The 22,565-nt window shown below is 50.6% G+C and overlaps 1 long non-coding RNA gene across 1 annotated transcript in view; it reads left to right on the top strand.

The window, feature by feature from the left end:
* The window catches only part of LOC137318234 (uncharacterized), a 24,730-nt gene extending 2,437 nt beyond the window's left edge, over positions 1-22,293 (top strand). The window contains exons 2-3 of the long non-coding RNA XR_010961854.1: positions 9,611-9,709; positions 22,211-22,293. This is a non-coding gene — a long non-coding RNA (uncharacterized lncRNA). The remainder of the gene's footprint in view (positions 1-9,610; positions 9,710-22,210) is intronic.
* The last annotated feature ends 272 nt before the right edge of the window (positions 22,294-22,565 follow it).

The following is a 22,565-nucleotide window of genomic DNA, read 5'->3' as shown; positions in this document are numbered from 1 at the left end:
AGAGAGTAGGGCCTCTGAAGGATCAACAAGGTCATCTATGTGCGGAACCACAAGAGATGGGTGAGATCCTGAATGAATATTTCACATTGGTATTTACGGTTGAGAAAGGCATGGATGTTAGGGAACTTGGGGAAATAAATAGTGATGTCTTGAGGAGTGTACATATTACAGAGAGGGAGGTGCTGGAAGTCTTAACGCGCATCAAGGTAGATAAATCTCCGGGACCTGATGAAATGTATCCCAGGACGTTATGGGAGGTTAGGGAGGAAATTGCGGGTCCCCTAGCAGAGATATTTGAATCATCCACCGCTACAGGTGAGGTGCCTGAAGATTGGAGGGTAGCAAATGTTGTGCCTTTGTTTAAGAAGGGCGGCAGGGAAAAGCCTGGGAACTACAGACCAGTGAGCCTGACATCTGTAGTGGGTAAGTTGTTAGAGGGTATTCTGAGAGACAGGATCTACAGGCATTTGGAGAGGCAGGGACTGATTAGGAACAGTCAGCATGGTTTTGTGAGAGGAAAATCATGTCTCACGAATTTGATTGAGTTTTTTGAAGGGGTAACCAAGAAGATAGATGAGGGCTGTGCAGTAGACGTGGTCTACATGGACTTCAGCAAAGCCTTTGACAAGGTACCGCATGGTAGGTTGTTACATAAGGTTAAATCTCACAGGATCCAAGGTGAGGTAGCCAATTGGATACAAAATTGGATTGACAACAGAAGACAGAGGGTGGTTGTCGAGGGTTGTTTTTCAAACTGGATGCCTGTGACCAGCGGTGTGCCTCAGGGATCGGTGCTGGGTCCGCTGTTATTTGTTATTAAAATCAATGATTTGGATGAGAATTTAGGAGGCATGGTTAGTAAGTTTGCAGATGACACCAAGATTGGTGGCATTGTGGACAGTGAAGAAGGTTATCTAGGATTGCAATGGGATCTTGATAAATTGGGCCAGTGGGCCGATGAATGGCAGATGGAGTTTAATTTAGATAAATGTGAGGTGATGCATTTTGGTAGATCGAATCGGACCAGGACCTACTCCGTTAATGGTAGGGCATTGGGGAGAGTTATAGAACAAAGAGATCTAAGAGTACAGATTCATAGCTCCTTGAAAGTGGAGTCACAGGTGGATAGGGTGGTGAAGAAGGCATTCAGCATGCTTGGTTTCATTGGTCAGAACATTGAATACAGGAGTTGGGATGTCTTGTTGAAGTTGTACAAGACATTAGTAAGGCCACACTTGGAGTACTGTGTACAGTTCTGGTCACCCTATTATAGAAAGGATATTATTAAACTAGAAAGAGTGCAGAAAAGATTTACTAGGATGCTACCGGGACTGGATGGTTTGACTTTTCGGGAGAGGTTGGATAGACTGAGACTTTTTTCCCTGGAGAGTAGGAGGTTTAGGGGTGATCTTATAGAAGTCTATAAAATAATGAGGGGCATAGATAAGGTAGATAGTCAAAATCTTTTCCCAAAGGTAGGGGAGTCTATAACGAGGGGGCATAGATTTAAGGTGAGAGGGGAGAGATACAAAAGGGTCCAGAGGGGCAATTTTTTCACTCAGAGGGTGGTGAGTGTCTGGAACGAGCTGCCAGAGGCAGTAGTAGAGGCGGGTACAATTTTGTCTTTTAAAAAGCATTTGGAGAGTTACATGGATAAGATGGGTATCGAGGGATATGGGCCAAGTGCAGGCAATTGGGACTAGCTTAGTGGTACAAACTGGGCGACATGGACATGTTGGGCCGAAGGGCCTGTTTCCATGTTGTAACTTCTATGATTCTAGTCTCATCCACTGCTCTACACACGACACCCCCATCACTCTCACACCAAATACACCACTAGTCTCATCCACTGCTCGACACACGACACCCCCATCACTCTCACACCAAATACACCACTAGTCTCATCCACTGCTCTACACACCACTCCCCCATCACTCTCACACCAAATACACCACTAGTCTCATCCACTGCTCTACACACCACACCCCCATCACTCTCACACCAAATACACCACTAGTCTCATCCACTGCTCTACACACCACTCCCCCATCACTCTCACACCAAATACACCACTAGTCTCATCCACTGCTCTACACACCACTCCCCCATCACTCTCACAGCAAATACACCACTAGTCTCATCCACTGCTCTACACATCACTCCCCCATCACTCTCACACCAAATACACCACTAGTCTCATCCACTGCTCTACACACCACTCCCCCATCACTCTCACACCAAATACACCACTAGTCTCATCCACTGCTCTACACACCACTCCCCCATCACTCTCACACCAAATACACCACTAGTCTCATCCACTGCTCTACACACCACTCCCCCATCACTCTCACACCAAATACACCACTAGTCTCATCCACTGCTCTACACACCACTCCCCCATCACTCTCACACCAAATACACCACTAGTCTCATCCACTGCTCTACACACCACACCCCCATCACTCTCACACCAAATACACCACTAGTCTCATCCACTGCTCTACACACCACTCCCCCATCACTCTCACACCAAATACACCACTAGTCTCATCCACTGCTCGACACACCACACCCCCATCACTCTCACACCAAATACACCACTAGTCTCATCCACTGCTCTACACACCACTCCCCCGTCACTCTCACACCAAATACACCACTAGTCTCATCCACTGCTCTACACACCACTCCCCCATCACTCTCACACCAAATACACCACTAGTCTCATCCACTGCTCGACACACCACTCCCCCATCACTCTCACACCAAATACACCACTAGTCTCATCCACTGCTCTACACACCACTCCCCCATCACTCTCACACCAAATACACCACGAGTCTCATCCACTGCTCTACACACCACTCCCCCATCACTCTCACACCAAATACACCACTCGTCTCATCCACTGCTCTACACACCACTCCCCCATCACTCTCACACCAAATACACCACTAGTCTCATCCACTGCTCTACACACCACTCCCCATCACTCTCACACCAAATACACCACTAGTCTCATCCACTGCTCTACACACCACTCCCACATCACTCTCACACCAAATACACCACTCGTCTCATCCACTGCTCTACACACAACACCCCCATCACTCTCACACCAAATACACCACTAGTCTCATCCACTGCTCTACACACCACTCCCCCATCACTCTCACACCAAATACACCACTAGTCTCATCCACTGCTCTGCACACCACTCCCCCATCACTCTCACACCAAATACACCACTAGTCTCATCCACTGCTCTGCACACCACTCCCCCATCACTCTCACACCAAATACACCACGAGTCTCATCCACTGCTCTGCACAACACTCCCCCATCACTCTCACACCAAATACACCACTAGTCTCATCCACTGCTCTACACACCACTCCCCCATCACTCTCACACCAAATACACCACTAGTCTCATCCACTGCTCTACACACCACTCCCCCATCACTCTCACACCAAATACACCACTAGTCTCATCCACTGCTCTGCAGACCACTCCCCCATCACTCTCACACCAAATACACCACTAGTCTCATCCACTGCTCTACACATCACTCCCCCATCACTCTCACACCAAATACACCACTAGTCTCATCCACTGCTCTACACACCACTCCCCCATCACTCTCACACCAAATACACCACTAGTCTCATCCACTGCTCTACACACCATTCCCCCATCACTCTCACACCAAATACACCACTAGTCTCATCCACTGCTCTACACACCACTCCCCCATCACTCTCACACCAAATACACCACTCGTCTCATCCACTGCTCGACACACCACTCCGCCATCACTCTCACACCAAATACACCACTAGTCTCATCCACTGCTCTACACACCACTCCCCCATCACTCTCACACCAAATACACCACTAGTCTCATCCACTGCTCTACACACCACACCCCCATCACTCTCACACCAAATACACCACTAGTCTCATCCACTGCTCTACACACCACTCCCCCATCACTCTCACACCAAATACACCACTAGTCTCATCCACTGCTCTACACACCACTCCCCCATCACTCTCACACCAAATACACCACTAGTCTCATCCACTGCTCTACACACCACTCCCCCATCACTCTCACACCAAATACACCACTAGTCTCACCCACTGCTCTACACACCACTCCCCCATCACTCTCACACCAAATACACCACTAGTCTCATCCACTGCTCTAAACACCACTCCCCCATCACTCTCACACCAAATACACCACTAGTCTCATCCACTGCTCTACACACCACTCCCCCATCACTCTCACACCAAATACACCACTAGTCTCATCCACTGCTCCACACACCACTCCCCCATCACTCTCACACCAAATACACCACTAGTCTCATCCACTGCTCCACACACCACTCCCCCATCACTCTCACACCAAATACACCACTAGTCTCATCCACTGCTCTGCACACCACTCCCCCATCACTCTCACACCAAATACACCACTAGTCTCATCCACTGCTCGACACACCACTCCCCCATCACTCTCACACCAAATACACCACTGGTCTCATCCACTGCTCTACACACCACACCCCCATCACTCTCACACCAAATTAACCACTAGTCTCATCCACTGCTCTACACACCACTCCCCCATCACTCTCACACCAAAGACACCACTAGTCTCATCCACTGCTCTACACACCACTTCCCCATCACTCTCACACCAAATACACCACTAGTCTCATCCACTGCTCTACACACCACTCCCCCATCACTCTCACACCAAATACACCACTAGTCTCATCCACTGCTCTACACACCACACCCCCATCACTCTCACACCAAATACACCACTGGTCTCATCCACTGCTCTACACACCACTCCCCCATCACTCTCACACCAAATACACCACTAGTCTCATCCACTGCTCTACACACCACTCCCCCATCACTCTCACACCAAATACACCACTAGTCTCATCCACTGCTCTACACACCACTCCCCCATCACTCTCACACCAAATACACCACTAGTCTCATCCACTGCTCGACACACCACTCCCCCATCACTCTCACACCAAATACACCACTAGTCTCATCCACTGCTCTACACACCACTCCCCCGTCACTCTCACACCAAATACACCACTCGTCTCATCCACTGCTCTACACACCACTCCCCCATCACTCTCACACCAAATACACCACTCGTCTCATCCACTGCTCTACACACCACTCCCCCATCACTCTCACACCAAATACACCACTCGTCTCATCCACTGCTCTAAAGACCACTCCCCCATCACTCTCACACCAAATACACCACTAGTCTCATCCACTGCTCTACACACCACTCTCCCATCACTCTCACACCAAATACACCACTAGTCTCATCCACTGCTCGACACACCACTCCCCCATCACTCTCACACCAAATACACCACTAGTCTCATCCACTGCTCTACACACCACTCCCCCATCACTCTCACACCAAATACACCACTCGTCTCATCCACTGCTCTACACACCACTCCCCCATCACTCTCACACCAAATACACCACTCGTCTCATCCACTGCTCTACACACCACTCCCCCATCACTCTCACACCAAATACACCACTAGTCTCATCCACTGCTCTACACACCACTCCCCCATCACTCTCACACCAAATACACCACTAGTCTCATCCACTGCTCCACACACCACTCCCCCATCACTCTCACACCAAATACACCACTAGTCTCATCCACTGCTCTACACACCACTCCCCCATCACTCTCACACCAAATACACCACTAGTCTCATCCACTGCACTACACACCACTCCCCCATCACTCTCACACCAAATACACCACTAGTCTCATCCACTGCTCTACACACCACTCCCCCATCACTCTCACACCAAATACACCACTAGTCTCATCCACTGCTCGACACACCACTCCCCCATCACTCTCACACCAAATACACCACGAGTCTCATCCACTGCTCTACACACCACTCCCCCATCACTCTCACACCAAATACACCACTAGTCTCATCCACTGCTCTACACACCACTCCCCCATCACTCTCACACCAAATACACCACTAGTCTCATCCACTGCTCTACACACCACACCCCCATCACTCTCACACCAAATACACCACTAGTCTCATCCACTGCTCTACACACCACTCCCCCATCACTCTCACACCAAATACACCACTAGTCTCATCCACTGCTCTACACACCACTCCCCCATCACTCTCACACCAAATACACCACTAGTCTCATCCACTGCTCGACACACCACTCCCCCATCACTCTCACACCAAATACACCACTAGTCTCATCCACTGCTCTACACACCACTCCCCCGTCACTCTCACACCAAATACACCACTCGTCTCATCCACTGCTCCACACACCACACCCCCGTCACTCTCACACCAAATACACCACTAGTCTCATCCACTGCTCCGCACACCACTCCCCCATCACTCTCACACCAAATACACCACTAGTCTCATCCACTGCTCTACACACCACTCCCCCATCACTCTCACACCAAATACACCACTCGTCTCATCCACTGCTCTACACACCACTCCCCCATCACTCTCACACCAAATACACCACTAGTCTCATCCACTGCTCTACACACCACTCCCCCATCACTCTCACACCAAATACACCACTAGTCTCATCCACTGCTCTACACACCACTCCCCCATCACTCTCACACCAAATACACCACTCGTCTCATCCACTGCTCGACACACCACTCCCCCATCACTCTCACACCAAATACACCACTAGTCTCATCCACTGCTCTACACACCACTCCCCCATCACTCTCACACCAAATACACCACTAGTCTCATCCACTGCTCTACACACCACTCCCCCATCACTCTCACACCAAATACACCACCAGTCTCATCCACTGCTCCGCACACCACTCCCCCATCACTCTCACACCAAATACACCACTAGTCTCATCCACTGCTCGCCACACCACTCCCCCATCACTCTCACACCAAATACACCACTAGTCTCATCCACTGCTCTACACACCACTCCCCCATTACTCTCACACCAAATACACCACTCGTCTCATCCACTGCTCTGCACACCACTCCCCCATCACTCTCACACCAAATACACCACTAGTCTCATCCACTGCTCTACACACCACTCCCCCATTACTCTCACACCAAATACACCACTAGTCTCATCCACTGCTCTACACACCACTCCCCCATCACTCTCACACCAAATACACCACTAGTCTCATCCACTGCTCCACACACCACTCCCCCATCACTCTCACACCAAATACACCACTAGTCTCATCCACTGCTCCACACACCACTCCCCCATCACTCTCACACCAAATACACCACTAGTCTCATCCACTGCTCTACACACCACTCCCACATCACTCTCACACCAAATACACCACTAGTCTCATCCACTGCTCTAAACACCACACCCGCATCACTCTCACACCAAATACACCACTAGTCTCATCCACTGCTCTACACACCACTCCCCCATCACTCTCACACCAAATACACCACTAGTCTCATCCCCTGCTCTACACACCACTCCCCCATCACTCTCACACCAAATACACCACTAGTCTCATCCACTGCTCTACACACCACTCCCCCATCACTCTCACACCAAATACACCACGAGTCTCATCCACTGCTCTACACACCACTCCCCCATCACTCTCACACCAAATACACCACTAGTCTCATCCACTGCTCTACACACCACTCCCCCATCACTCTCACACCAAATACACCACTCGTCTCATCCACTGCTCGACACACCACTCCCCCATCACTCTCACACCAAATACACCACTAGTCTCATCCACTGCTCTACACACCACTCCCCCATCACTCTCACACCAAATACACCACTAGTCTCATCCACTGCTCTACACACCACTCCCCCATCACTCTCACACCAAATACACCACCAGTCTCATCCACTGCTCCGCACACCACTCCCCCATCACTCTCACACCAAATACACCACTCGTCTCATCCACTGCTCGCCACACCACTCCCCCATCACTCTCACACCAAATACACCACTGGTCTCATCCACTGCTCTACACACCACTCCCCCATTACTCTCACACCAAATACACCACTCGTCTCATCCACTGCTCTGCACACCACTCCCCCATCACTCTCACACCAAATACACCACTAGTCTCATCCACTGCTCTACACACCACTCCCCCATTACTCTCACACCAAATACACCACTAGTCTCATCCACTGCTCTACACACCACTCCCCCATCACTCTCACACCAAATACACCACTAGTCTCATCCACTGCTCTACACACCACTCCCCCATCACTCTCACACCAAATACACCACTGGTCTCATCCACTGCTCTACACACCACACCCCCATCACTCTCACACCAAATACACCACTAGTCTCATCCACTGCTCCACACACCACTCCCCCATCACTCTCACACCAAATACACCACTAGTCTCATCCACTGCTCCACACACCACTCCCCCATCACTCTCACACCAAATGCACCACTAGTCTCATCCACTGCTCTACACACCACTCCCACATCACTCTCACACCAAATACACCACTAGTCTCATCCACTGCTCTACACACCACTCCCCCATCACTCTCACACCAAATGCACCACTAGTCTCATCCACTGCTCTACACACCACTCCCCCATCACTCTCACACCAAATACACCACGAGTCTCATCCACTGCTCCACACACCACTCCCCCATCACTCTCACACCAAATACACCACTAGTCTCATCCACTGCTCTACACACCACTCCCCCATCACTCTCACACCAAATACACCACTAGTCTCATCCACTGCTCTACACACCACTCCCCCATCACTCTCACACCAAATACACCACTAGTCTCATCCACTGCTCTACACACCACTCCCCCATCACTCTCACACCAAATACACCACTCGTCTCATCCACTGCTCTACACACCACTCCCCCATCACTCTCACACCAAATACACCACTAGTCTCATCCACTGCTCCACACACCACTCCCCCATCACTCTCACACCAAATACACCACTAGTCTCATCCACTGCTCTACACACCACATCCCCCTACCTCTCTCTCTCTCTCCCCTTTTTTCTCTCTCGCTCTCTCCCTTTCTCTCTCTTTCTCTCTCTCTCTCTCTCCCATGTCTCTCTGTCTCTGTCTCTCTCTCTCCCCTTTTTCTCTCCCTTTCTCTGTCTCTCTCCCATGTCTCTCTGTCTCTCTCTCTCTCTCTCTCCCCTTTTTCTCTCTCTCTCCCTTTCTCTCTCTTTCTCTCTCCCATGTCTCTCTCTCTCTCTCTCCCCTTTCTCTCTCTCTCTCTCTCTGTCTCTCCCCTTTTTCTCTCCCTTTCTCTCTCTCTCTCCCATGTCTCTCTGTCTCTCTCTCTCTCTCTCTCCCCTTTTTCTCTCTCTCTCCCTTTCTCTCTCTTTCTCTCTCCCATGTCTCTCTCTCTCTCTCTCTCTCCCCTTTCTCTCTCTCTCTCTCTCTCTCACTCTCTCTATGTGACTGTCTCCCTTTATATTTTACTCTCTGCCCCCTCTCTTTTCCAGAACCCGATCCGAGACCTTTCTCCAGAACGAGGCACGGTCTCATTGCTTTTGCAGCTCTCGTCGTCATCATATTAATCGTAATGTTCATCAGCAATTACTGTGAGTCTCATTTTAATCAATACTGTATCTAACCCTGTACCTGACCATGGGAGTGTTTGATGGGACAGTGTAGAGTGAGCTTTACTCTGTATCTAACCCTGTACCTGACCCTGGGAGTGTTTGATGGGACAGTGTAGAGGGAGCTTTACTCTGTATCTAACCCTGTACCTGCCCTGGGAGTGTTTGATGGGACAGTGTAGAGGGAGCTTTACTCCGTATCTAACCCTGTACCTGCCCTGGGAGTGTTTGATGGGACAGTGTGGAGGGAGCTTTACTCTGTATCTAACCCTGTACCTGCCCTGGGAGTGTTTGATGGGACAGTGTGGAGGGAGCTTTACTCTGTATCTAACCCTGTACCTGCCCTGTGAGTGTTTGATGGGACAGTGTAGAGGGAGCTTTACTCTGTATCTAACCCTGTACCTGCCCTGGGAGTGTTTGATGGGACAGTGTAGAGGGAGCTTTACTCTGTATCTAACCCTGTACCTGCCCTGTGAGTGTTTGATGGGACAGTGTAGAGGGAGCTTTACTCTGTATCTCATCCTGTACCTGACCCTGGGAGTGTTTGATGGGACAGTGTAGAGGGAGCTTTACTCTGTATCTAACCCTGTACCTGCCCTGGGAGTGTTTGATGGGACAGTGCAGAGGGAGCTTTACTCTGTATCTAACCCTGTACCTGCCCTGGGAGTGTTTGACGGGACAGTGTAGAGGGAGCTTTACTCTGTATCTAACCCTGTACCTGCCCTGGGAGTGTTTGATGGGACAGTGTAGAGGGAGCTTTACTCTGTATCTAACCCTGTACCTGCCCTGGGAGTGTTTGTTGGGACAGTGTAGAGGGAGCTTTACTCTGTATCTAACCCTGTACCTGCCCTGGGAGTGTTTGACGGGACAGTGTAGAGGGAGCTTTACTCCGTATCTAACCCTGTACCTGCCCTGGGAGTGTTTGATGGGACGGTGTAGAGGGAGCTTTACTCTGTATCTAACCCTGTACCTGACCCTGGGAGTGTTTGATGGGACGGTGTAGAGGGAGCTTTACTCTGTATCTAACCCTGTACCTGCCCTGGGAGTGTTTGATGGGACAGTGTAGAGGGAGCTTTACTCTGTATCTAAACCTGTACCTGCCCTGGGAGTGTTTGATGGGACAGTGTGGAGGGAGCTTTACTCCGTATCTAACCCTGTACCTGCCCTGGGAGTGTTTGATGGGACGGTGTAGAGGGAGCTTTACTCTGTATCTAACCCTGTACCTGCCCTGGGAGTGTTTGATGGGACAGTGTAGAGGGAGCTTTACTCTGTATCTAACCCTGTACCTGACCCTGGGAGTGTTTGATGGGACAGTGTAGAGGGAGCTTTACTCTGTATCTAACCCTGTACCTGACCCTGGGAGTGTTTGATGGGACAGTGTAGAGGGAGCTTTACTCTGTATCTAACCCTGTACCTGACCCTGGGAGTGTTTGACGGGACAGTGTAGAGGGAGCTTTACTCTGTATCTAACCCTGTACCTGCCCTGGGAGTGTTTGATGGGACAGTGTAGAGGGAGCTTTACTCTGTATCTAATCCTGTACCTGCCCTGGGAGTGTTTGATGGGACAGTGTAGAGGAAGCTTTACTCTGCATCTAACCCTGTACCTGCCCTGGTCGTGTTTGATGGGACAGTGTAGAGGGAGCTTTACTCTGTATCTAACCCTGTACCTGACCCTGCGAGTGTTTGATGGGACAGTGTAGAGGGAGCTTTACTCTGTATCTAACCCTGTACCTGACCCTGTGAGTGTTTGATGGGACAGTGTAGAGGGAGCTTTACTCTGTATCTAACCCTGTACCTGCCCTGGGAGTGTTTGATGGGACAGTGTAGAGGGAGCTTTACTCTGTATCTAACCCTGTACCTGCCCTGGGAGTGTTTGATGGGACAGTGTAGAGGGAGCTATACTCTGTATCTAACCCTGTCCCTGCCCTGGGAGTGTTTGATGGGACAGTGTAGAGGGAGCTTTACTCTGTATCGAACCCTGTACCTGACCCTGGGAGTGTTTGATGGGACAGTGTAGAGGGAGCTTCACTCTGTATCTAACCATGAACCTGTCCTGGGAGTGTTTGATGGGACAGTGTAGAGGGAGCTTTACTCTGTATCTAACCCTGTACCTGACCCTGGGAGTGTTTGATGGGACAGTGTAGAGGGAGCTTTACTCTGTATCTAACCCTGTACCTGCCCTGGGAGTGTTTGATGGGACAGTGTAGAGGGAGCTTTACTCTGTATCTAACCCTGTACCGGACCCTGGGAGTGTTTGATGGGACAGTGTAGAGGGAGCTTTACTCTGTATCTAACCCTATACCTGCCCTGGGAGTGTTTGATGGGACAGTGTGGAGGGAGCTTTACTCCGTATCTAACCCTGTACCTGCCCTGGGAGTGTTTGATGGGACAGTGTAGAGGGAGCTTTACTCTGTATCTAACCCTGTACCTGCCCTGGGAGTGTTTGATGGGACAGTGTAGAGGGAGCTTTACTCTGTATCTAACCCTGTACCTGCCCCGGGAATGTTTGATGGGACAGTGTAGAGGGAGCTTTACTCTGTATCTAACCCTGTACCTGCCCTGGGAGTGTTTGATGGGACAGTGTAGAGGGAGCTTTACTCTGTATCTAATCCTGTACCTGCCCTGGGAGTGTTTGATGGGACAGTGTAGAGGGAGCTTTACTCTGCATCTAACCCTGTACCTGCCCTGGGAGTGTTTGATGGGACAGTGTAGAGGGAGCTTTACTCTGTATCTAACCCTGTACCTGACCCTGGGAGTGTTTGATGGGACAGTGTAGAGGGAGCTTTGCTCTGTATCTAACCCTGTACCTGACCCTGGGAGTGTTTGATGGGACAGTGTAGAGGGAGCTTTACTCTGTATCTAACCCTGTACCTGCCCTGGGAGTGTTTGATGGGACAGTGTAGAGGGAGCTTTACTCTGTATCTCACCCTGCACCTGCCCTGGGAGTGTTTGATGGGACAGTGTAGAGGGAGCTTTACTCTGTATCTAACCCTGTACCTGACCCTGGGAGTGTTTGATGGGACAGTGTAGAGGGAGCTTTACTCTGTATCTAACCCTGTACCTGCCCTGGGAGTGTTTGATGGGACAGTGTAGAGGGAGCTTTACTCTGTATCTAACCCTGTACCTGCCCTGGGAGTGTTTGATGGGACAGTGTAGAGGGAGCTTTCCTCTGTATCTAACCCTGTACCTGCCCTGGGAGTGTTTGATGGGACAGTGTAGAGGGAGCTTTACTCTGTACCTAACCCTGTACCTGCCCTGGGAGTGTTTGATGGGACAGTGTAGAGGGAGCTTTACTCTGTATCTAACCCTGTACCTGCCCTGGGAGTGTTTGATGGGACAGTTGAGAGGGAGCTTTCCTCTGTATCTAACCCTGTACCTGCCCTGGGAGTGTTTGATGGGACAGTGTAGAGGGAGCTTTACTCTGTCTCTCACCCTGTACCTGCCCTGGGAGTGTTTGATGGGACAGTGTAGAGGGAGCTTTACTCTGTATCTAACCCTGTACCTGCCCTGGGAGTGTTTGATGGGACAGTGTAGAGGGAGCTTTACTCTGTATCTAACCCTGTATCTGCCCTGGGAGTGTTTGATGGGACAGTGTAGAGGGAGCTTTACTCTGTATCTAACCCTGTATCTGCCCTGGGAGTGTTTGATGGGACAGTGTAGAGGGAGCTTTACTCTGTATCTAACCCTGTACCTGCCCTGGGAGTGTTTGATGGGACATTGTGGAGGGAGCTTTACTCCGTATCTAACCCTGTACCTGCCCTGGGAGTGTTTGATGGGACGGTGTAGAGGGAGCTTTACTCTGTATCTAACCCTGTACCTGACCTGGGAGTGTTTGATGGGACAGTGTAGAGGGAGCTTTACTCTGTATCTAACCCTGTACCTGCCCTGGGAGTGTTTGACGGGACAGTGTAGAGGGAGCTTTACTCTGTATCTAACCCTGTACCTGCCCTGGGAGTGTTTCATGGAACAGTGTAGAGGGAGCTTTACTCTGTATCTAACCCTGTACCTGCCCTGGGAGTGTTTGATGGGACAGTGTTGAGGGAGCTTTACTCTGTATCTAACCCTGTACCTGCCCTGGGAGTGTTTGATGGGACAGTGTAGAGGGAGCTTTACTCTGTATCTAACCCTGTACCTGACCCTGGGAGTGTTTGATGGGACAGTGCAGAGGGAGCTTTACTCTGTATCTCACCCTGCACCTGCCCTGGGAGTGTTTGATGGGACAGTGTAGAGGGAGCTTTACTCTGTGTCTAACCCTGTACCTGCCCTGGGAGTGTTTGATGGGACAGTGTAGAGGGAGCTTTCCTCTGTATCTAACCCTGTATCTACCCTGGGAGTGTTTGATGGGACAGTGTAGAGGGAGCTTTACTCTGTATCTAACCCTGCACCTGACCCTGGGAGTGTTTGATGGGACAGTGCAGAGGGAGCTTAACTCTGTCTCTCACCCTGTACCTGCCCTGGGAGTGTTTGATGGGACAGTGTAGAGGGAGCTTTACTCTGTATCTAACCCTGTACCTGCCCTGGGAGTGTTTGATGGGACAGTGTAGAGGGAGCTTTACTCTGTATCTAACCCTGTATCTGCCCTGGGAGTGTTCGATGGGACAGTGTAGAGGGAGCTTTACTCTGTATCTAACCCTGTATCTGCCCTGGGAGTGTTTGATGGGACAGTGTAGAGGGAGCTTAACTCTGTATCTAACCCTGTACCTGCCCTGGGAGTGTTTGATGGGACAGTGTAGAGGGAGCTTTACTCTGTATCTAACCCTGTACCTGACCCTGGGAGTGTTTGATGGGACAGTGTAGAGGGAGCTTTACTCTGTATCTAACCCTGTACCTGACCCTGGGAGTGTTTGATGGGACAGTGTAGAGGGAGCTTTACTCTGTATCTAACCCTGTACCTGACCCTGGGAGTGTTTGATGGGACAGTGCAGAGGGAGCTTTACTCTGTATCTAACCCTGTACCTGTCCTGGGAGTGTTTGATGGGACAGTGTAGAGGGAGCTTTACTCTGTATCTAACCCTGTACCTGCCCTGGGAGTGTTTGATGGGACAGTGTGGAGGGAGCTTTACTCTGTATCTAACCCTGTACCTGCCCTGGGAGTGTTTGATGGGAGAGTGTAGAGGGAGCTTTACTCTGTATCTAACCCTGTACCTGCCCTGGGAGTGTTTGATGGGACAGTGTAGAGGGAGCTTTACTCTGTATCTAACCCTGTACCTGCCCTGGGAGTGTTTGATGGGACAGTGTTGAGGGAGCTTTAGTCTGTATCTAACCCTGTACCTGCCCTGGGAGTGTTTGATGGGACAGTGCAGCGGGAGCTTTACTCTGTATCTAACCCTGCACCTGCCCTAGGAGTGTTTGATGGGACAGTGTAGAGGGAGCTTTACTCTGTATCTAACCCTGTACCTGCCCTGGGAGTGTTTGATGGGACAGTGTAGAGGGAGCTTTACTCTTTATCTAACCCTGTACCTGCCCTGGGAGTGTTTGATGGGACATTGTAGAGGGAGCTTTACTCTGTATCTAACCCTGTACCTGACCCTGGGAGTGTTTGATGGGACAGTGTAGAGGGAGCTTTACTCTGCATCTAACCCTGTACCTGACCCTGGGAGTGTTTGATGGTACAGTGTAGAGGGAGCTTTACTCTGTATCTGACCCTGTACCTGACCCTGGGAGTGTTTGATGGGACAGTGCAGAGGGAGCTTTACTCTGTATCTAACCCTGTACCTGCCCTGGGAGTGTTTGATGGGACAGTGTAGAGGGAGCTTTACTCTGTATCTAACCCTGTACCTGACCCTGGGAGTGTTTGATGGGACAGTGTAGAGGGAGCTTTACTCTGTATCTAACCCTGTACCTGACCCTGGGAGTGTTTGATGGGACAGTGTAGAGGGAGCTTTACTCTGTATCTAACCCTGTACCTGCCCTGGGAGTGTTTGATGGGAGAGTGTAGAGGGAGCTTTACTCTGTATCTAACCCTGTACCTGCCCTGGGAGTGTTTGATGGGACAGTGTAGAGGGAGCTTTACTCTGTATCTAACCCTGTACCTGACCCTGGGAGTGTTTGATGGGACAGTGTAGAGGGAGCTTTACTCTGTATCTAACCCTGTACCTGCCCTGGGAGTGTTTGATGGGACAGTGAAGAGGGAGATTTACTCTGTATCTAACCCTATACCTGACCCTGGGAGTGTTTGATGGGACAGTGTAGAGGGAGCTTTACTCTGTATCTAACCCTGTACCTGACCTGGGAGTGTTTGATGGGACAGTGTAGAGGGAGCTTTACTCTGTATCTAACCCTGTACCTGACCCTGGGAGTGTTTGATGGGACAGTGTAGAGGGAGCTTACTCTGTATCTAACCCTGTATCTGCCCTGGGAGTGTTTGATGGGACAGTGTGGAGGGAGCTTTACTCTGTATCTAACCCTGCACCTGCCCTGGGAGTGTTTGATGGGACAGTGTAGAGGGAGCTTTACTCTGTATCTGACCCTGTACCTGACCCTGGGAGTGTTTGATGGGACAGTGTAGAGGGAGCTTTACTCTGTATCTGACCCTGTACCTGACCCTGGGAGTGTTTGATGGGACAGTGCAGAGGGAGCTTTACTCTGTATCTAACCCTGTACCTGCCCTGGGAGTGTTTGATGGGACAGTGTAGAGGGAGCTTTACTCTGTATCTAACCCTGTACCTGACCCTGGGAGTGTTTGATGGGACAGTGTAGTGGGAGCTTTACTCTGTATCTAACCCTGTACCTGACCCTGGGAGTGTTTGATGGGACAGTGTAGAGGGAGCTTTACTCTGTATCTAACCCTGTACCTGCCCTGGGAGTGTTTGATGGGAGAGTGTAGAGGGAGCTTTACTCTGTATCTAACCCTGTACCTGCCCTGGGAGTGTTTGATGGGACAGTGTAGAGGGAGCTTTACTCTGTATCTAACCCTGTACCTGACCCTGGGAGTGTTTGATGGGACAGTGTAGAGGGAGCTTTACTCTGTATCTAACCCTGTACCTGAGCTGGGAGTGTTTGATGGGACAGTGTAGAGGGAGCTTTACTCTGTATCTAACCCTGTACCTGCCCTGGGAGTGTTTGATGGGACAGTGTAGAGGGAGCTTTACTCTGTATCTAACCCTGTACCTGACCCTGGGAGTGTTTGATGGGACAGTGTAGAGGGAGCTTTACTCTGTATCTAACCCTGTACCTGACCCTGGGAGTGTTTGATGGGACAGTGTAGAGGGAGCTTTACTCTGTATCTAACCCTGTACCTGCCCCTGGGAGTGTTTGACGGGACAGTGTAGAGGGAGCTTTACTCTGTATCTAACCCTGTACCTGCCCTGGGAGTGTTTGATGGGACAGTGTAGAGGGAGCTTTACTCTGTATCTAACCCTGTATCTGCCCTGGGAGTGTTTGATGGGACAGTGTAGAGGGAGCTTTACTCTGCATCTAACCCTGTACCTGACCCTGGGAGTGTTTGATGGGACAGTGTAGAGGGAGCTTTACTCTGTATCTAACCCTGTACCTGCCCTGGGAGTGTTTGATGGGACAGTGTAGAGGGAGCTTTACTCTGTATCTAACCCTGTACCTGACCCTGGGAGTGTTTGATGGGAGAGTGTAGAGGGAGCTTTACTCTGTATCTAACCCTGGACCTGACCCTGGGAGTGTTTGATGGGACAGTGTAGAGGGAGCTTTACTCTGTATCTAACCCTGTACCTGCCCTGGGAGTGTTTGATGGGACAGTGTCGAGGGAGCTTTACTCTGTATCTAACCCTGTACCTGCCCTGGGAGTGTTTGATGGGACAGTGTAGAGGGAGCTTTACTCTGTATCTAACCCTGTACCTGACCCTGGGAGTGTTTGATGGGACAGTGTAGAGGGAGCTTTACTCTGTATCTAACCCTGTACCTGCCCTGGGAGTGTTTGATGGGACAGTGTCGGGGGAGCTTTACTCTGTATCTAACCCTGTAGCTGCCCTGGGAGTGTTTGATGGGACAGTGTAGAGGGAGCTTTACTCTGTATCTAACCCTGTACCTGCCCTGGGAGTGTTTGACGGGACAGTGTAGAGGGAGCTTTACTCTGTATCTAACCCTGTACCTGACCCTGGGAGTGTTTGATGGGACAGTGTGGAGGGAGCTTTACTCTGTATCTAACCCTGTACCTGCCCTGGGAGTGTTTGATGGGACAGTGTAGAGGGAGCTTTACTCTGTATCTAACCCTGTACCTGACCCTGGGAGTGTTTGACGGGACAGTGTAGAGGGAGCTTTACTCTGTATCTAACCCTGTACCTGACCCTGGGAGTGTTTGATGGGACAGTGTGGAGGGAGCTTTGCTCTGTATCTAACCCTGTACCTGCCCTGGGAGTGTTTGATGGGACAGTGTAGAGGGAGCTTTACTCTGCATCTAACCCTGTACCTGCCCTGGGAGTGTTTGATGGGACAGTGTAGAGGGAGCTTTACTCTGTATCTAACCCTGTACCTGACCTGGGAGTGTTTGATGGGACAGTGTAGAGGGAGCTTTACTCTGTATCTAACCCTGTACCTGACCCTGGGAGTGTTTGACGGGACAGTGTAGAGGGAGCTTTACTCTGTATCTAACCCTGTACCTGCCCTGGGAGTGTTTGATGGGACAGTGTAGAGGGAGCTTTACTCTGTATCTAACCCTGTACCTGACCCTGGGAGTGTTTGATGGGACAGTGTAGAGGGAGCTTTACTCTGTATCTAACCCTGTACCTGCCCTGGGAGTGTTTGACGGGACAGTGTAGAGGGAGCTTTACTCTGTATCTAACCCTGTACCTGACCCTGGGAGTGTTTGATGGGGCAGTGTAGAGGGAGCTTTACTCTGTATCTAACCCTGTACCTGACCCTGGGAGTGTTTGACGGGACAGTGTAGAGGGAGCTTTACTCTGTATCTGACCCTGTACCTGACCCTGGGAGTGTTTGATGGGACAGTGCAGAGGGAGCTTTACTCTGTATCTAACCCTGTACCTGCCCTGGGAGTGTTTGATGGGACAGTGTAGAGGGAGCTTTACTCTGTATCTAACCCTGTACCTGACCCTGGGAGTGTTTGATGGGACAGTGTAGAGGGAGCTTTACTCTGTATCTAACCCTGTACCTGACCCTGGGAGTGTTTGATGGGACAGTGTAGAGGGAGCTTTACTCTGTATCTAACCCTGTACCTGCCCTGGGAGTGTTTGATGGGACAGTGTGGAGGGAGCTTTACTCTGTATCTAACCCTGTACCTGCCCTGGGAGTGTTTGATGGGACAGTGTAGAGGGAGCTTTACTCTGTATCTAACCCTGTACCTGACCCTGGGAGTGTTTGATGGGACAGTGTAGAGGGAGCTTTACTCTGTATCTAACCCTGTACCTGCCCTGGGAGTGTTTGATGGGACAGTGTAGAGGGAGATTTACTCTGTATCTAACCCTATACCTGACCCTGGGAGTGTTTGATGGGACAGTGTAGAGGGAGCTTTACTCTGTATCTAACCCTGTACCTGACCTGGGAGTGTTTGATGGGACAGTGTAGAGGGAGCTTTACTCTGTATCTAACACTGTACCTGCCCTGGGAGTGTTTGATGGGACAGTGTAGAGGGAGCTTTACTCTGTATCTAACCCTGTACCTGCCCCTGGGAGTGTTTGATGGGACAGTGTAGAGGGAGCTTTACTCTGTATCTAACCCTGTACCTGACCCTGGGAGTGTTTGATGGGACAGTGTAGAGGGAGCTTTACTCTGTATCTAACCCTGTACCTGCCCCTGGGAGTGTTTGACGGGACAGTGTAGAGGGAGCTTTACTCTGTATCTAACCCTGTACCTGCCCTGGGAGTGTTTGATGGGACAGTGTAGAGGGAGCTTTACTCTGTATCTAACCCTGTCCCTGACCCTGGGAGTGTTTGACGGGACAGTGTAGAGGGAGCTTTACTCTGTATCTAACCCTGTATCTGCCCTGGAGTGTTTGATGGGACAGTGTAGAGGGAGCTTTACTCTGCATCTAACCCTGTACCTGACCCTGGGAGTGTTTGATGGGACAGTGTAGAGGGAGCTTTACTCTGTATCTAACCCTGTACCTGCCCTGGGAGTGTTTGATGGGACAGTGTAGAGGGAGCTTTACTCTGTATCTAACCCTGTACCTGACCCTGGGAGTGTTTGATGGGACAGTGTAGAGGGAGCTTTACTCTGTATCTAACCCTGTACCTGACCCTGGGAGTGTTTGATGGGACAGTGTAGAGGGAGCTTTACTCTGTATCTAACCCTGTACCTGCCCTGGGAGTGTTTGATGGGACAGTGTCGAGGGAGCTTTACTCTGTATCTAACCCTGTACCTGCCCTGGGAGTGTTTGATGGGACAGTGTAGAGGGAGCTTTACTCTGTATCTAACCCTGTACCTGACCCTGGGAGTGTTTGATGGGACAGTGTAGAGGGGGCTTTACTCTGTATCTAACCCTGTACCTGCCCTGGGAGTGTTTGATGGGACAGTGTAGAGGGAGCTTTACTCTGTATCTAACCCTGTACCTGACCCTGGGAGTGTTTGACGGGACAGTGTGGAGGGAGCTTTACTCTGTATCTCACCCTGTACCTGCCCTGGGAGTGTTTGATGGGACAGTGTAGAGGGAGCTTTACTCTGTATCTAACCCTGTACCTGCCCTGGGAGTGTTTGACGGGACAGTGTAGAGGGAGCTTTACTCTGTATCTAACCCTGTACCTGCCCTGGGAGTGTTTGATGGGACAGTGTCGAGGGAGCTTTACTCTGTATCTAACCCTGTACCTGACCCTGGGAGTGTTTGATGGGACAGTGTAGAGGGAGCTTTACTCTGTATCTAACCCTGTACCTGCCCTGGGAGTGTTTGACGGGACAGTGTAGAGGGAGCTTTACTCTGTATCTAACCCTGTACCTGACCCTGGGAGTGTTTGATGGGGCAGTGTAGAGGGAGCTTTACTCTGTATCTAACCCTGTACCTGACCCTGGGAGTGTTTGACGGGACAGTGTAGAGGGAGCTTTACTCTGTATCTAACCCTGTACCTGCCCTGGGAGTGTTTGATGGGACAGTGTGGAGGGAGCTTTACTCTGTATCTAACCCTGTACCTGCCCTGGGAGTGTTTGATGGGACAGTGTAGAGGGAGCTTTGCTCTGTATCTAACCCTGTACCTGCCCTGGGAGTGTTTGATGGGACAGTGTAGAGGGAGCTTTACTCTGTATCTAACCCTGTACCTGACCCTGGGAGTGTTTGATGGGACAGTGTAGAGGGAGCTTTACTCTGTATCTAACCCTGTACCTGACCCTGGGAGTGTTTGACGGGACAGTGTGGAGGGAGCTTTACTCTGTATCTAACCCTGTACCTGCCCTGGGAGTGTTTGATGGGACAGTGTAGAGGGAGCTTTACTCTGTATCTAACCCTGTACCTGCCCTGGGAGTGTTTGACGGGACAGTGTAGAGGGAGCTTTACTCTGTATCTAACCCTGTACCTGCCCTGGGAGTGTTTGATGGGACAGTGTCGAGGGAGCTTTACTCTGTATCTAACCCTGTACCTGACCCTGGGAGTGTTTGATGGGACAGTGTAGAGGGAGCTTTACTCTGTATCTAACCCTGTACCTGCCCTGGGAGTGTTTGATGGGACAGTGTAGAGGGAGCTTTACTCTGTATCTAACCCTGTACCTGACCCTGGGAGTGTTTGATGGGACAGTGCAGAGGGAGCTTTACTCTGTATCTAACCCTGTACCTGACCCTGGGAGTGTTTGACGGGACAGTGTAGAGGGAGCTTTACTCTGTATCTAACCCTGTACCTGACCCTGGGAGTGTTTGATGGGACAGTGCAGAGGGAGCTTTACTCTGTATCTAACCCTGTACCTGCCCTGGGAGTGTTTGACGGGACAGTGTCGAGGGAGCTTTACTCTGTATCTAACCCTGTACCTGCCCTGGGAGTGTTTGATGGGACAGTGTAGAGGGAGCTTTACTCTGTATCTAACCCTGTACCTGCCCTGGGAGTGTTTGATGGGACAGTGTAGAGGGAGCTTTACTCTGTATCTAACCCTGTACCTGACCCTGGGAGTGTTTGATGGGACAGTGTGGAGGGAGCTTTACTCTGTATCTAACCCTGTACCTGACCCTGGGAGTGTTTGATGGGACAGTGCAGAGGGAGCTTTACTCTGTATCTAACCCTGTACCTGCCCCGGGAGTGTTTGACGGGACAGTGTAGAGGGAGCTTTACTCTGTATCTAACCCTGTACCTGCCCTGGGAGTGTTTGACGGGACAGTGTAGAGGGAGCTTTACTCTGTATCTAACCCTGTACCTGATCCTGGGAGTGTTTGATGGGACAGTGTAGAGGGAGCTTTACTCTGTATCTAACCCTGTACCTGCCCTGGGAGTGTTTGATGGGACAGTGTAGAGGGAGCTTTACTCTGTATCTAACCCTGTACCTGCCCTGGGAGTGTTTGACGGGACAGTGTGATGTGTTTTGAATGTTTTGGATTATTTCTCCGATGGATTATGTTGAGTTTATGATGTGTTTTTCGATCTCTCAGGTCCTGTTCCCGATGTCCGGGTGGAGAACGCTCCCTGATGTTGTCATTGATGATAAAAGATTAAAAATGTTTTCTTCACTCAATTTAAAATGTCTCCCAGTTCTTGCCTTGTTCGCACCGATCACTGAAATATTTTACACGGGACATCGTCACACAGCTGAACGGGCCCATCAGTCAGTGTCAGCTCATTCGCAATCCCTGTGTTCATCCTGAGCCTGACCTCTCACACCCACCCGTCACACCTCTCACACCCACCCGTCACACCTTTCACACCCACCCGTCACACCTCTCACACCCACCTCTCACACCTCTCACACCCACCCGTCACACCTCTCACACCCACCCGTCACACCTT

This window comes from Heptranchias perlo, unplaced genomic scaffold (genome assembly GCF_035084215.1).
Source record: "Heptranchias perlo isolate sHepPer1 unplaced genomic scaffold, sHepPer1.hap1 HAP1_SCAFFOLD_674, whole genome shotgun sequence".
In the NCBI taxonomy this organism is placed as follows: Eukaryota; Metazoa; Chordata; class Chondrichthyes; order Hexanchiformes; family Hexanchidae; genus Heptranchias; species Heptranchias perlo.
The sequence above is the reverse complement of the archived record's forward strand: the minus strand, read 5'-3'. Positions and strand labels throughout refer to the sequence as shown.